General features: G+C 44.8%; 1 long non-coding RNA gene across 1 annotated transcript; it reads right to left on the bottom strand.

Annotated features, from left to right (window-relative positions):
* Window positions 1-5,165: 5,165 nt before the first annotated feature.
* On the bottom strand, window positions 5,166-6,289 carry LOC130456184 (uncharacterized). Its single transcript, XR_008914783.1, has 2 exons — window positions 6,144-6,289; window positions 5,166-6,052 (listed from the first exon to the last, which is right to left on the bottom strand). It is a non-coding gene; the product is annotated as an uncharacterized LOC130456184 (long non-coding RNA).
* Between the last annotated feature and the right edge of the window lie 6,180 nt (window positions 6,290-12,469).

The following is a 12,469-nucleotide window of genomic DNA, read 5'->3' as shown; positions in this document are numbered from 1 at the left end:
GTCTGTGTGTGTTTCTGTCTGGCTCTCTACCTCTGTCTCTGTCTCTCTGCATGTGTCTGCCTGTCTCCGTCTTTCTGTTGTTGTCTCTCTGTCTTGGTCTGTCTCTTGTCTCTGTGTCTCTATCTGCCTGTCTCTGTGTGTCTGTCTCTTTGTCTCTGTGTGTCTGCCTGTCTCTTGTCTCTGTCTGACTTTCTGTCTCTGTGTCTCTGTGTATCTCTCTGTCACTGTCTGTCTCTTGTGTCTGTCTGTCTCTCTTTCTCTTTGTATCTCGGTCTGTCTCTCTGACTGTCTCTGCCTCTATCTCTGTTTGTATCTGCCCGTCTCTGTCTGTATTCTCTTGTCTGTTGCTCTGTGTCTCTGTCTCTGTGTCTCCGTCTGTCTGGCTTGCCCATCTCTGTCAGTTTTCTTCCATGAAAGGATTAACATGGAACCCTGGTTTCCCCGATTGCACGTGCGTGTAACATGTATATGAGCCTGCTGACTGTCCCAAAGGGCCGGGGATTGGGAGGGAGAGCATCCACGGCTCCATATTCTTTAAAAATATTGGAACCTCTTTTTACGTGCAATGAATGGAAAGTGGCCTGAGAACCCCGAGCCGGTGAGCGCTGGCACAAGCTCTGCAGGCCTCAGTTTGGCTGCGGCTTCCTCGGGGTGCTCTCGGGTTCGCTGGGTCCCTTGTGTTTTCGTGGGGACGTCCCTGTTCTCTGGAATCCACTCGGCCCCCCCCAGCCCCATCATCTTGGAAGCTGAACCAATCACTGGCGTGTCTCCAAATCAGTGTTTGCTTCATCTTTGTGCTGGGGGGCGGCCTGGGAATTTGGGGATCAGAGATCTAGCGGGGCCCAGGGAGGCCCGACCCGCCTGCTTTGAGGCAGAGCTGACCTAAGCCATTCCTGGCACCTCAGGGAGGTAAGTGTCCATGTGTTATCTGTTTTCTTCTTCAAGTCATGCAGAAAACATCCTCCAGCTGATCCTAAAGTCCGAGGGACCTATGAGGACATCTGACTCCAGTCCCTTGTTTTGACAGATGAGCAAGCTCTGTGTAGCAGGGGGATCCCAGAGCCCGTGTTCCGTGGGGACCCCATTGCTGCCTCCTTTCTCGCTCTTTTTCTTTTATAGTCAATTTAGTTATGCGGTGAGTAACGGCTGTGGCAGTAGGCACTGTAGGAACAAGTTGGTTCAGGGCTGGCGGGGGGGGGGCGGGTAGTTCAGTTATATTTACACCTTAGTTCATTTGCTTTCTGCCGTGTGTTGTGACTACGGGCCCCGAGTCAATCCCCTTTTCAACTGTAGCCAGTCCTAGGGAATCTGGACTCTGGGCATGAATTCTAGAACATCTATCTGTCTGTCTCAGTGTAAAAGCAGCTATTTTACTGTGCAAACAACCGAAAATACGTGTCCTCCCAGTGGTGGCTAATGGGCTCGCCTGTATCGATGGGTACCTCATATTACACAGGGGTTTCAGCCAGTTTGTTCTGCACTTGGGAATGATGAATCGTCGCCGCCGGAGTCTTGTACAAGAGGCTAGAAGACCATTGGTCCGGGGTAGAGCTGAACGTGACAACCCCCAGGTCTCTTCTTGCTCCTTCAAGGCTCAGAGCCTTCTCTATTTGAGATCTACCCATAGTTGGTTGGGATGTTAAAACATTTCAGAAGCTTTTCCCTCAAGGACTCTTAACCTTCCCATTTATTTAATCCGATAATGTCTCACAATATTTACTTTTCTCCACTCAACAAAAATTCAGCCCTACAAAGTAGCTCTTGTGTATAGAATGTAGAGTGCCGTGATAGACTCTTGGGAAAAGAGAAGCCGAGTGTGGACACAGGTGGTTCTTCCCGGCCTGGAGCATGGCCAAGGAAGCGCCATGTTTTCTGGACAGGAAAGAGGAACTAAAAGTTAAACTCAATGACACACACGGCTAATTCTTAAGATCAACAGAAATGACAACATTTGAAACATTTTGCTTCTATGGTTTTTTCATTTGCTTTGCTTTTTGCCCCATCGTCTCCTCCCAGTTACTCCCTCTACCCCATAGAACTCTCCCGTTACACAGAAAGAAAGCGTTAACTAACCACAATGAATCAAAACTTCGGTCAAGTCTGGCAGAATACCAACTGAGGAGAGGTTACATTATTCGTCTTCCAAGTGCAGGATCAGCAGGTTCATTCATGTACATTCAGGTACCTTTCAGGCTGGTCTCCACTCCTGATGTATATATAGTAACCTCATGAGGGGAAGGGAAGGGAGAAGATGGTAGCTGCTTTTGATGCTCCTTGATCTCTGACAATAGATAAGGCTAGCTAGCAGCAGCCCGAAGCTAGTTGGCCAGCCATAGCAATGCTGGTGTCAAGCAGCCTCACTGCCCTCAGCAACTGTGATTCCATTCCCTGTACCCCTACCTAGACTTTTCCTCAGCTCCATTTTCTTTATGAGGTTCTCTATGTCTAAGACGGTGATGGCAAAACTTTTAGAGACCAAGTGCCTAAACTACAACCCTCATGGTGCATGTGAGCTGCTGCCTTACCCCAGACAGGAGAGGGAACAAGTGCTCCCTCCCATTGGGCTGTTGAGCAGAGGGGCAAGTGATGTGAGAAATGTCCTCAGGCACATGTAGAGAGGGGGAAAAGAAGCAAGTTCCTCTGGCATACTCTGGCATATGTGCCATAGGTTTGCCAACATGGGCCTAGGAGGTGATATATCCTCTTTGTCACCCAATCTCTGTATCTCTATATCTATCTCTGTGACTCTCTGTGACTGTGTTTATGTTTGTGTCTCTGTGAATCTGTGTCTCTCTGTCTCTGTATCTCTCTGTCTGCCTCTAAGTCTATTTCTGAATCTGTCTGTCACTATGTATGTCTTTGTCTCTCTATCTGTCTTTTACTGCCCCTTTGTCTCTGCCTCTTTCTGTTTCTGTCTCTGCCTTTTTGTCTATCTGTATTTTTCTATCTCTGTGTCTCTTGCCTCTCAGTTCCTGTCTGTCTCTCTCCCAGCCTGTCCACCTTTTCTTTCTCTTACTCTTTTGTTTCTGTTTCTGTCTCTAGTAACATCTCTCCTTCTCTGTCTCTGTGCCTGTCTGTATCTCTGACTATGTTCTGTCTGTCTCTGACTGTCTTACTCTCTCTCTGTATTTCAGTGTCCTTATCTCTCTACCTCCTCCCATGCCTCTGCCTCTCTTTTTTTGCGCATCTCTGTTTCCGTGTCTATCTTTCTCTCTCTAGCTGCCTTTGTGACTCCCCGGACTCTAGTTCCCTCTGAGAGGGAAAAACATTTTCTTTCTCTTTAAGGGAAAAAAATCTTCTCCTTCTCACTCATCTTCCATATTGTTAATAATCCCATTAGCTTGTGTTGGTGGCCACTAGTTTGACCTCAGATATTACGTGCAATAATATGGGGATTGAACTGTTAGTGGGCAGGAAAATGTCAGCTTTAACTCCAGCTGAGCAAATTGTCTCTTTCACCCCTTCTTCCTATGGGGCAGAAGGGAAGTAGAAAGGGGGACAGAGTGGGGAATACCTTGGACTAGGCTCTCTTTTCTGGACAAAGGGGAAGAAAGCAAAGACTTTGGACTACCGGGGCATGCCTCATCCACTGAATTCTGGCTTCTGCTGCTGCTGCACCCTGCTGTAATCACACACCCTACTAGAATAGGAATCCTCACTGGCAGGGGTCACAAATTGGGTGGGAGAGTTCACATACTTAAGAGACTCCCATTAAAATGTTAACATGGGGGCAGCATGGGTAGCTCAGTGGATTGAGAGCCTGGCCTAGAGACAGGAGGTCCTGGGTTCAAACCTGGCCTTGGACACTTCCTAGCTGTGTGATGGGCAAGTCACTTGACCCCCATTGCCCAGCCCTTACCACTCTTCTGCCTTGGATACATGGTATTGATTCCAAGATGAAAGGTGAGGGTTTAAAAAATAATATAGTACAAGGGGCACAGTGAATAAGAACACTGGGCCTGGAGTCAGAAGGACCTGAGTTCAAATCCAGTCTCAGATACTTAATAGCTACATGACCCTGGGCAAAGTTCTGACTACCTTTGTTTCCTCAACTGTAAAATGGGGATAATAGCACCTACCCTGCAGAGTTGTTGTGAGGATCAAGTGAGATGCTGAGTATGAAGCACTTAGGACAGCAATATATAAATGTTAGCTATTTATTTTTAGGTTATTATTATTTATTATGTTATAATTATTATTTATTACTATGTTATAAGTATTATTTATTATGGTGTTATTGTTAGTATTTATTATGTTATAATAATGATTATTTATTATGTTGTAATTGTTATTAATTAGTTATATTCTATTATTTATTATTATAACCAGTATCTATTATTATGTTATAATTTTATTATTTATTATGTTATAATTATTTCTTATTATGTTATAATAATTATTATTTATTATGTTATTATTATTTATTGGTAGTATTTATTATGTTATAATAATGATTATTGTGTTATAATTATTATTAATTGTGTTATAATTTTATTATTATTGTGTTATAATTAGTGTCTAATAATTTTTATTATTTGTTATTGTGTTATAATTATTTATTATTATGTTTAATAATTATTATTTGTTATGTTGTTATTGATTTATTAGAATTTATTATGTTATAATAATGGTTATTATGTTATGATTATTATCATTATAATTATTTTAATTATTATATTATAGCTATGTCAATTATGTTATAATTTTATTTTTATTATGTTCTTAATATTTTCTTATTGTTATAATTATTAATAATCTTATAATTTATAATTTATAATTATGTAATTTATTCATTATTATGTTATAATTATTTATTGTGTTATAATGATTATTATTTTGTTATATAATTATTTCTTAATATTATTATTTATGTCATAATTATTATGTTATCATTTATTGTGTTGTGGTTATAATTTATTATGTTGTTATAATTATTTATTGTTATAAATATAATTGTTTGTCATAATTATTGTTAGATTATCATTGTGCTGTTGCATATTGTTCTTAGTAGTTGGTGTCAGTTGCCTCCTTGCTTGCTAGCCAACCATGTCAGCCCATCATCCCCTCTGCCCAGTGCTTCCCAGCCTTGGTCCCCTTTTAAAGCAGGTTTAAAGGGCCCTCCCTCCTGTCCGTCTCCCTGACCAACAAAAAACGACACCGAGACCTTTTTAAGAGGTTTCACGCTTGGACCCTTTATTTATTGATTGCTCCTCTGGGTGGAAGTCTACGTAAAGAGATGTAACGATACTTGTTGCTTCAGTTGTGTTGATACCAAGGGGCAGGGCTTCTCCTCTTTGTGTTGCGTGAGACCATGGTGTCGAGGAGTCCTCTAGGGCTCCTGGAGTCCTCTCTTGGCTTTATAGGCCTTGCCAGGAATCTGATGGAAATGAGACCTGGAAGAAGGTCTTCTGCAATGGCCAAAGCTAGCCCTGGTTGACATCAGGTCAGCAAATTGCGGTCTCCCAGGAACAACTGGGGTGCAAAGGTCAAAGGGGAAGGCAGTGGTAGTAGCAGTAATAGCAGCAGCTTGGGTATCTGGTTGGATCTTGATCTGTTTTCGGATGGTAAAACTTGCTAGGGCTTGGGCACGTTGGTATACTATTTCCCAGATCTTGGCCAGGACACGGAGAACACAGATGACAAAAAACTGCTTCCTGGTTTTAACGAGAACGACTTTGCTGACATTTCTGGCTTTTTGGGAGATGACAAATACACTGGCAAATGCCCACCAGGTCCATTCTATTAAAGTTCTTCCTTTCTTCTGCCTTAGTTCTTTCCACACACAAACACTAAAACTTTGACTCAGACGAAACAGAATGGAAAAAAAACCAGGCACCCAAGCTCTTAGCAAGTGAAATATCCATTGGGCTGCGCTGTTAAGGGGTTTAAGAAACTTCAGAAAGATGATTTGGTTCAAGATGTTGGCCAGTCCCCTCCCTTCATGTAAACTTCCAAGGATGTAAAACCCAAAAATAAAAATAGACAAATACTGGGAGGCAACATCTTCCAGGGCAATATAAAAATCCATGTTGATTGTTCACTTAAAGAGGGCCTGCAAGAAAGAAGAAGGAAAGAAAAAATTGTGAGAAAAGGCAGGCTTTTTCTGGTCTCTGGGCGTCGGTTTCTGTCTAGTGGGGCCTTACCTTCGTTGCTGGTTGCTTGTTGCTTGTTGCTGGTTGGTGTTACTGGTTGTAGGGAGAGAGGCCTCTGCTCCAGGTCTTCTGGGCAACCTCTTTGGTCTCTAGCAGGCACAAGACTGAGCTTAGGCTTGCGCGGCCTCCTTAAATATACCTTCAGGAGGGCCATGTCACAAAGGCCAGGAAATGACATCACAATGACTTTAAAAAGTGTTGGCTCAGCAAGATCCTGTGTTGCTTGGCAACCATGAGACCTTAGACAACTCCCTTCAGCTCTCTGAGCCTTGGTTTCCCTATATAATATTATAGGAACCAATTAAGTTCCTTTTAATGTTAAGACCCCTGCTTCCATGCCCCAAATCGAGTCCATTAACATTTTCTCTAAACCCTGCTCCCCTTCCTGACTTACTCTGTCTGTCCGTGGTGCCTCTGTTCACTCGACTGTCTGGCTTACAGCCTAACTCACAGGTGAGCCCACCCTGTCCCATCTCCATAGCATCCCTTCCATTTACCTCCATTTTTCTTACTGCAGTGGCCAGGATCTTATTTCCCATAATAGAACCTATGGCACACACGCCTGAGGGGACTGTTCCCCTCCCCCTCTCCACACTCCTGAGGACATTCTTCACATCACCCACCTCCCAACGGGAGTGCTTCCTCCCGCTCCTGTCTGAGGTAAGGTGGGGGCTCACATGCGGGATGAGGGTTATAGTTTGGGAATTCAGACTCTAAAAGGTTCGCCATCACTGGCCTAGAACATAGTCATTTAATCAATTCTTGTGGGCCAACTGATTGATAGTGAAGGAATGTGGAGACAGTAAGGCAATATTTGGATGCATTTGATGTGCCAGAGTCAAGACTCAGACAAGCTACATCCTGATATGCTAAAAGAACCAGCAGATTTGATGACTGAGTAGCTACCAGTGTTCTTTGAAAGACTGCAGAGTAGGGGACAGGCCACAAGGCTGTGTGCTCATAGGATCGCCTCTCCTGATTCCTTCTTAGTGTCCTCTTTGGGTCAAATCATATTTGTGGAGCTCACTATGTGTAGGAATTATTTAAAAGAATAAAAGTCCCAGAAAAAGATAAACATGTCTGAACTATCTCATACAAATCTGCATTCAGTTAAGAATATTTCTACCACAAAATGGTTCAGGCCTTCTCCCTCTACTGGGTTAGGAAGTTCTTGAATGCATTCGCATGCCTGTGTTGGGGCTGCCTCTCCATCTTTCCTCATTTGTCTCTGGGCCTGAGCTTTGTTCTTTTGCCATCTTTGCTTTTTCTCCAAGTGCCCAGTACATAGTAGGTGGTTTATGAGCAATATTTCAGAACCTGAAGGGAATTCGATCATTTGAAAAGCCCTAAGTTCACTCCCAAGGAGAGGACGAGCTCTGGCAGGAAAGCAACAGCCACTTCCTAAGTCATCTTTGGAAATTGTATTGAAAAGTTCTTCATTTAAAAACTCCCTTGTTTACTACTTGAGAAGGGCTTCTTGTCTGCACACCGGCTCTCCCTTCCGTGTACACACACTCACATCGCTTCTTCCTGTCCCAACCCTGCCCTGCCCTGCCTCACAGCCCTGGAGAAGCTCTCCCCACCCGTCCCCCAGGATGGAAACTTGCACCTCGAACCTAGGCCTTGCTGAGGTCCCGGGCTCCAGAACCAGGGGGATGGGCCCTTCTCTGTACCAGAACCCCCACCCCCTTTGCCCCCTTGCCTGCAACTGCTTGGAAACAATCTCCCCCTCCTCTCCCCTTGATTTCTGGGGGGGCTTCTCTCTGCCCTGACTCTGTCCCTCCCTGGGCATGATTCCCTGCTTGCAGAATGGAGAGTGAAGTGTACAAGGAGAGAGAGACACAGAGACAGAGAGAGAGAGAGAAAGAGAGGGGGGGAGAGGGAGAGAGAGAAACAGGGAGGGAGAGAGAAAGGAAGAGAAGGAGAGAGAGAGGGAGGGGGAGGGAGAGAGAGAAACAGGGAGAGAGGGAGGGATAGAGAGAAACAGGGAGGGAGAGAGAAAGGGAGAGAGAGAAACAGGGAGGGAGGGAGAGAGAAAGGAAGAGAAGGAGAGGGAGGGGGAGGGAAAGAGAGAAACAGGGAGGGAGAGAGAAAGGGAGAGAGAGGGAGGGAGAGAGAGAAACAGAGGGAGGGAGGGAGAGAGAAAGGAAGAGAAGGAGAGAGAGAGGGAGGGGGAGGGAGAGAGAGAAACAGGGAGAGAGGGAGGGATAGAGAGAAACAGGGAGGGAGAGAGAAAGGGAGAGAGAGGGAGGGAGGGAGAGAGAGAAAAAGAGAGGGAGGAAGGGAAAGAGAGAGGGAGAGACAGAGAGAGATAAGAGAGAAAGAGGGAGAGAGAGGGAGGAAGAGAGAAAGAAACAGAGGGAGGGAGGGAGAGACAGAGACAGAGAGGGAGAGAAAAGGAGAGAGAGAGATAGAGAGGGAGGGAGGGAGAGATACAGAGAGAGGGAAAGAGACACAGAGAGAAATACAGAATGAGGGAGAGAGACGGAGATTGACAGAGAGAAAGACAAAGAGACGCACAGAGAGAGACACAGAAAATGAGAGATACAGAAAGAGATAAAGATAGACACAGAGACACAGATATATATACAAATATATATAGAGAGAGATACAGAGAGATGGAGAGAGACAGAGATACAGAGAGATGGAGAGAGACAGAGATGCAGAGAGAGACAGACATAGAGGGAGAGATACAGAGATACAGAGAGAGGGAGAGACAGAGATGCAGAGAGAGGGAGAGAGACAGAGATACAGAGAGAGGGAGAGAGAAACAGATACAGAGAGAGGGAGAGAGACAGAGATACAGAGAGAGGGAGACAGAGACAGAGACAGATAGAGAGAGACATATATGTGTATATATATATATATAAAGAGAGATAGAGAGAGGGAGAGAGAGACAGAGGCATGGAGAGACAGAGAGGGAGAGAGATACAGAGAGAGACAGAGAGAGGGAGAGAGACACAGAGATACAGAGAGACAGAGAGAGGGAGAGAGACACAACACAGAGACAGACAGAGAGGGGGAGAGAGACACAGAGATACAGAGAGACAGACAGAGATGGAGAGACACAGAGACAGAGACATAGAGAATGAGAGATACAGAAAGAGATAAAGATAGAGACACAGACACAGAGACATATATATATATATATATATATATATATATATATAGAGAGAGAGAGAGAGAGAGAGAGAGAGAGAGATACAGAGAGAGGGAGAGAGACAGAAACACAAAGAGACAGAGAGGGAGAGAGACACAGAGACATGGAGAGACAGAGGGAGAGAGACACAGAGACATGGAGAGACAGAGAGGGAGAGAGACACAGAGATGCAGAGAGACAGAGAGAGGGAGAGAGACACAGAGATACAGAGAGGGAGAGAGGGAGAGAGACACAACACAGAGACAGACAGAGAGGGAGAGAGAGATACAGAGAGAGGGAGAGAGAGACACAGAGATACAGAGAGATACAGAGAGAGGGAGAGAGACACAGGGATACAGAGAGGGAGAAAGACACAGAGACATGGAGAGACAGAGAGGGAGAGAGACACAGGGACAGACATACAGAGAGAGGGAGAGAGACACAGGGACAGAGATACAGAGAGAGGGAGAGAGACACAGAGATACAGAGAGACACAGAGAGGGAGAGAGACACAGAGATACAGAGAGAGGGAGAGAGAGACAGAGATACAGAGAGACAGAGAATGACAGAAACACAAAGAGACAGAGAGGGAGAGAGACACAGAGACATGGAGAGACAGAGAGGGAGAGAGACACAGGGACAGAGATACAGAGAGAGGGAGAGAGACACAGAGATACAGAGAGGGAGAGAGAGAGAGAGACACAACACAGAGACAGACAGAGAGGGAGAGAGAGAGAGGGAGAGAGAGAGACAGAGAGACAGAGAGACAGAGATTGACAGAAACACAAAGAGACAGAGAGGGAGAGAGACACAGAGACAGAAATACAGAGAGGGGGAGAGAGACACAGAGATACAGAAAGATACAGAGAGAGGGAGAGAGAGACACAGGGATACAGCGAGGGAGAGAGACACAGAGACATGGAGAGACAGAGAGGGAGAGAGACACAGGGACAGAGATACAGAGAGAGGGAGAGAGACACAGAGATACAGAGAGGGAGAGAGACACAACACAGAGACAGACAGAGAGGGAGAGACACAGAGAGACAGAGAGACAGAGATTGACAGAAACACAAAGAGACAGAGAGGGAGAGAGACACAGAGACAGAAATACAGAGAGGGGGAGAGAGACACAGAGATACAGAAAGATACAGAGAGAGGGAGAGAGAGACACAGGGATACAGCGAGGGAGAGAGACACAGAGACATGGAGAGACAGAGAGGGAGAGAGACACAGAGATGCAGAGAGACAGAGAGAGGGAGAGAGACACAGAGATACAGAGAGGGAGAGAGGGAGAGAGACACAACACAGAGACAGACAGAGAGGGAGAGACACAGAGAGACAGAGAGACAGAGATTGACAGAAACACAAAGAGACAGAGAGGGAGAGAGACACAGAGACAGAAATACAGAGAGGGGGAGAGAGACACAGAGATACAGAAAGATACAGAGAGAGGGAGAGAGAGACACAGGGATACAGCGAGGGAGAGAGACACAGAGACATGGAGAGACAGAGAGGGAGAGAGACACAGGGACAGAGATACAGAGAGAGGGAGAGAGACACAGGGAGAGAGATACAGAGAGAGGGAGAGAGACACAGAGATACAGAGAGATGGAGAGAGACAGAGATGCACAGAGAGGGAGACAGACAGAGATAAAGAGAGATAGAGACAGAGACAGAGAGAGGCAGATATATATGTGTGTGTATATATATATATATATAAAATATATATATATATATAAAGAGAGATACAGAGGGAGGGGGAGAGAGACACAGAGATACAGAGAGATGAAGAGAGACAGAGAGACAGAGATACATATTTATATACATATATATATAGGGAGAGAGAGATACAGAGAGAGGGAGAGAGTGACAGAGACACAGAGAGACAGAGAGGGAGAGAGACACAGATACAGAGAGAGACACAGAGACAGAGATACAGAGAGAGACACAGAGACAGAGATACAGAGAGAGTCACAGAGACAGAGATACAGAGAGAGGGAGAGAGGGAGAGAGACACAGAGATACAGAGAAATGGAGAGAGACAGAGATGCACAGAGAGGGAGACAGACAGAGAGGGAGAGAGACAGAGATAAAGAGAGATAGAGACAGAGACAGATATATATGTATATATATATAGAAAGAGAGATACAGAGAGAGGGGGAGAGAGACACAGAGATACAGAGAGACAGAGATATATATTTATATATATATATATATATATATAGGGAGAGAGAGATACAGAGAGAGGGAGAGAGAGACACAGAGATACAGAGAGACAGAGATATATATTTATATATATATATATATATATATAGGGAGAGAGAGATACAGAGAGAGGGGGAGAGAGACACAGAGATACAGAGAGACAGAGATATATATTTATATATATATATATATATATATAGGGAGAGAGAGATACAGAGAGAGGGAGAGAGAGACACAGAGACAGAGATACAGAGAGAGGGAGAGAGACACAGAGATACAGGGAGAGACAGACAGAGATGGAGAGACACAGAGATACATAGAGAGGGAGAGAGACAGAGATACAGAGATATATATTTATATACATATATATAGGGAGAGAGAGATACAGAGAGAGGGAGAGAGAGACAGAGATACAGAGAGAGGGAGAGAGACACAGAGATACAGGGAGAGACAGACAGAAAGGGAGAGAGACAGATACAGAGAGATGAAGAGAGACAGAGATACAGAGAGAGGGAGAGAGACAGAGATACAGAGAGACGGAGAGAGACACAGAGATACAGGGAGAGACAGACAGAGATGGAGAGACACAGAGATACAGAGAGATGAAGAGAGACAGAGATACAGAGATATATATTTATATACATATATATAGGGAGAGAGAGATACAGAGAGAGGGAGAGAGACACAGAGATACAGAGAGAGACAGACAGAAAGGGAGAGAGACAGATACAGAGAGATGAAGAGGGACAGAGATACAGAGAGAGGGAGAGAGACAGAGATACAGAGATATATATTTATATACATATATATAGGGAGAGAGAGATACAGAGAGAGGGAGAGAGACAGAGATACAGAGAGAGACAGACAGAAAGGGAGAGAGACAGATACAGAGAGATGAAGAGAGACAGAGATACAGAGAGAGGGAGAGAGACAGAGATACAGAGATATATATTTATATACATATATATAGGGA

The sequence above is a fragment of the Monodelphis domestica genome, chromosome X, assembly GCF_027887165.1.
Source record: "Monodelphis domestica isolate mMonDom1 chromosome X, mMonDom1.pri, whole genome shotgun sequence".
Lineage (NCBI taxonomy): Eukaryota > Metazoa > Chordata > Mammalia > Didelphimorphia > Didelphidae > Monodelphis > Monodelphis domestica.
The sequence above is the reverse complement of the archived record's forward strand: the minus strand, read 5'-3'. Positions and strand labels throughout refer to the sequence as shown.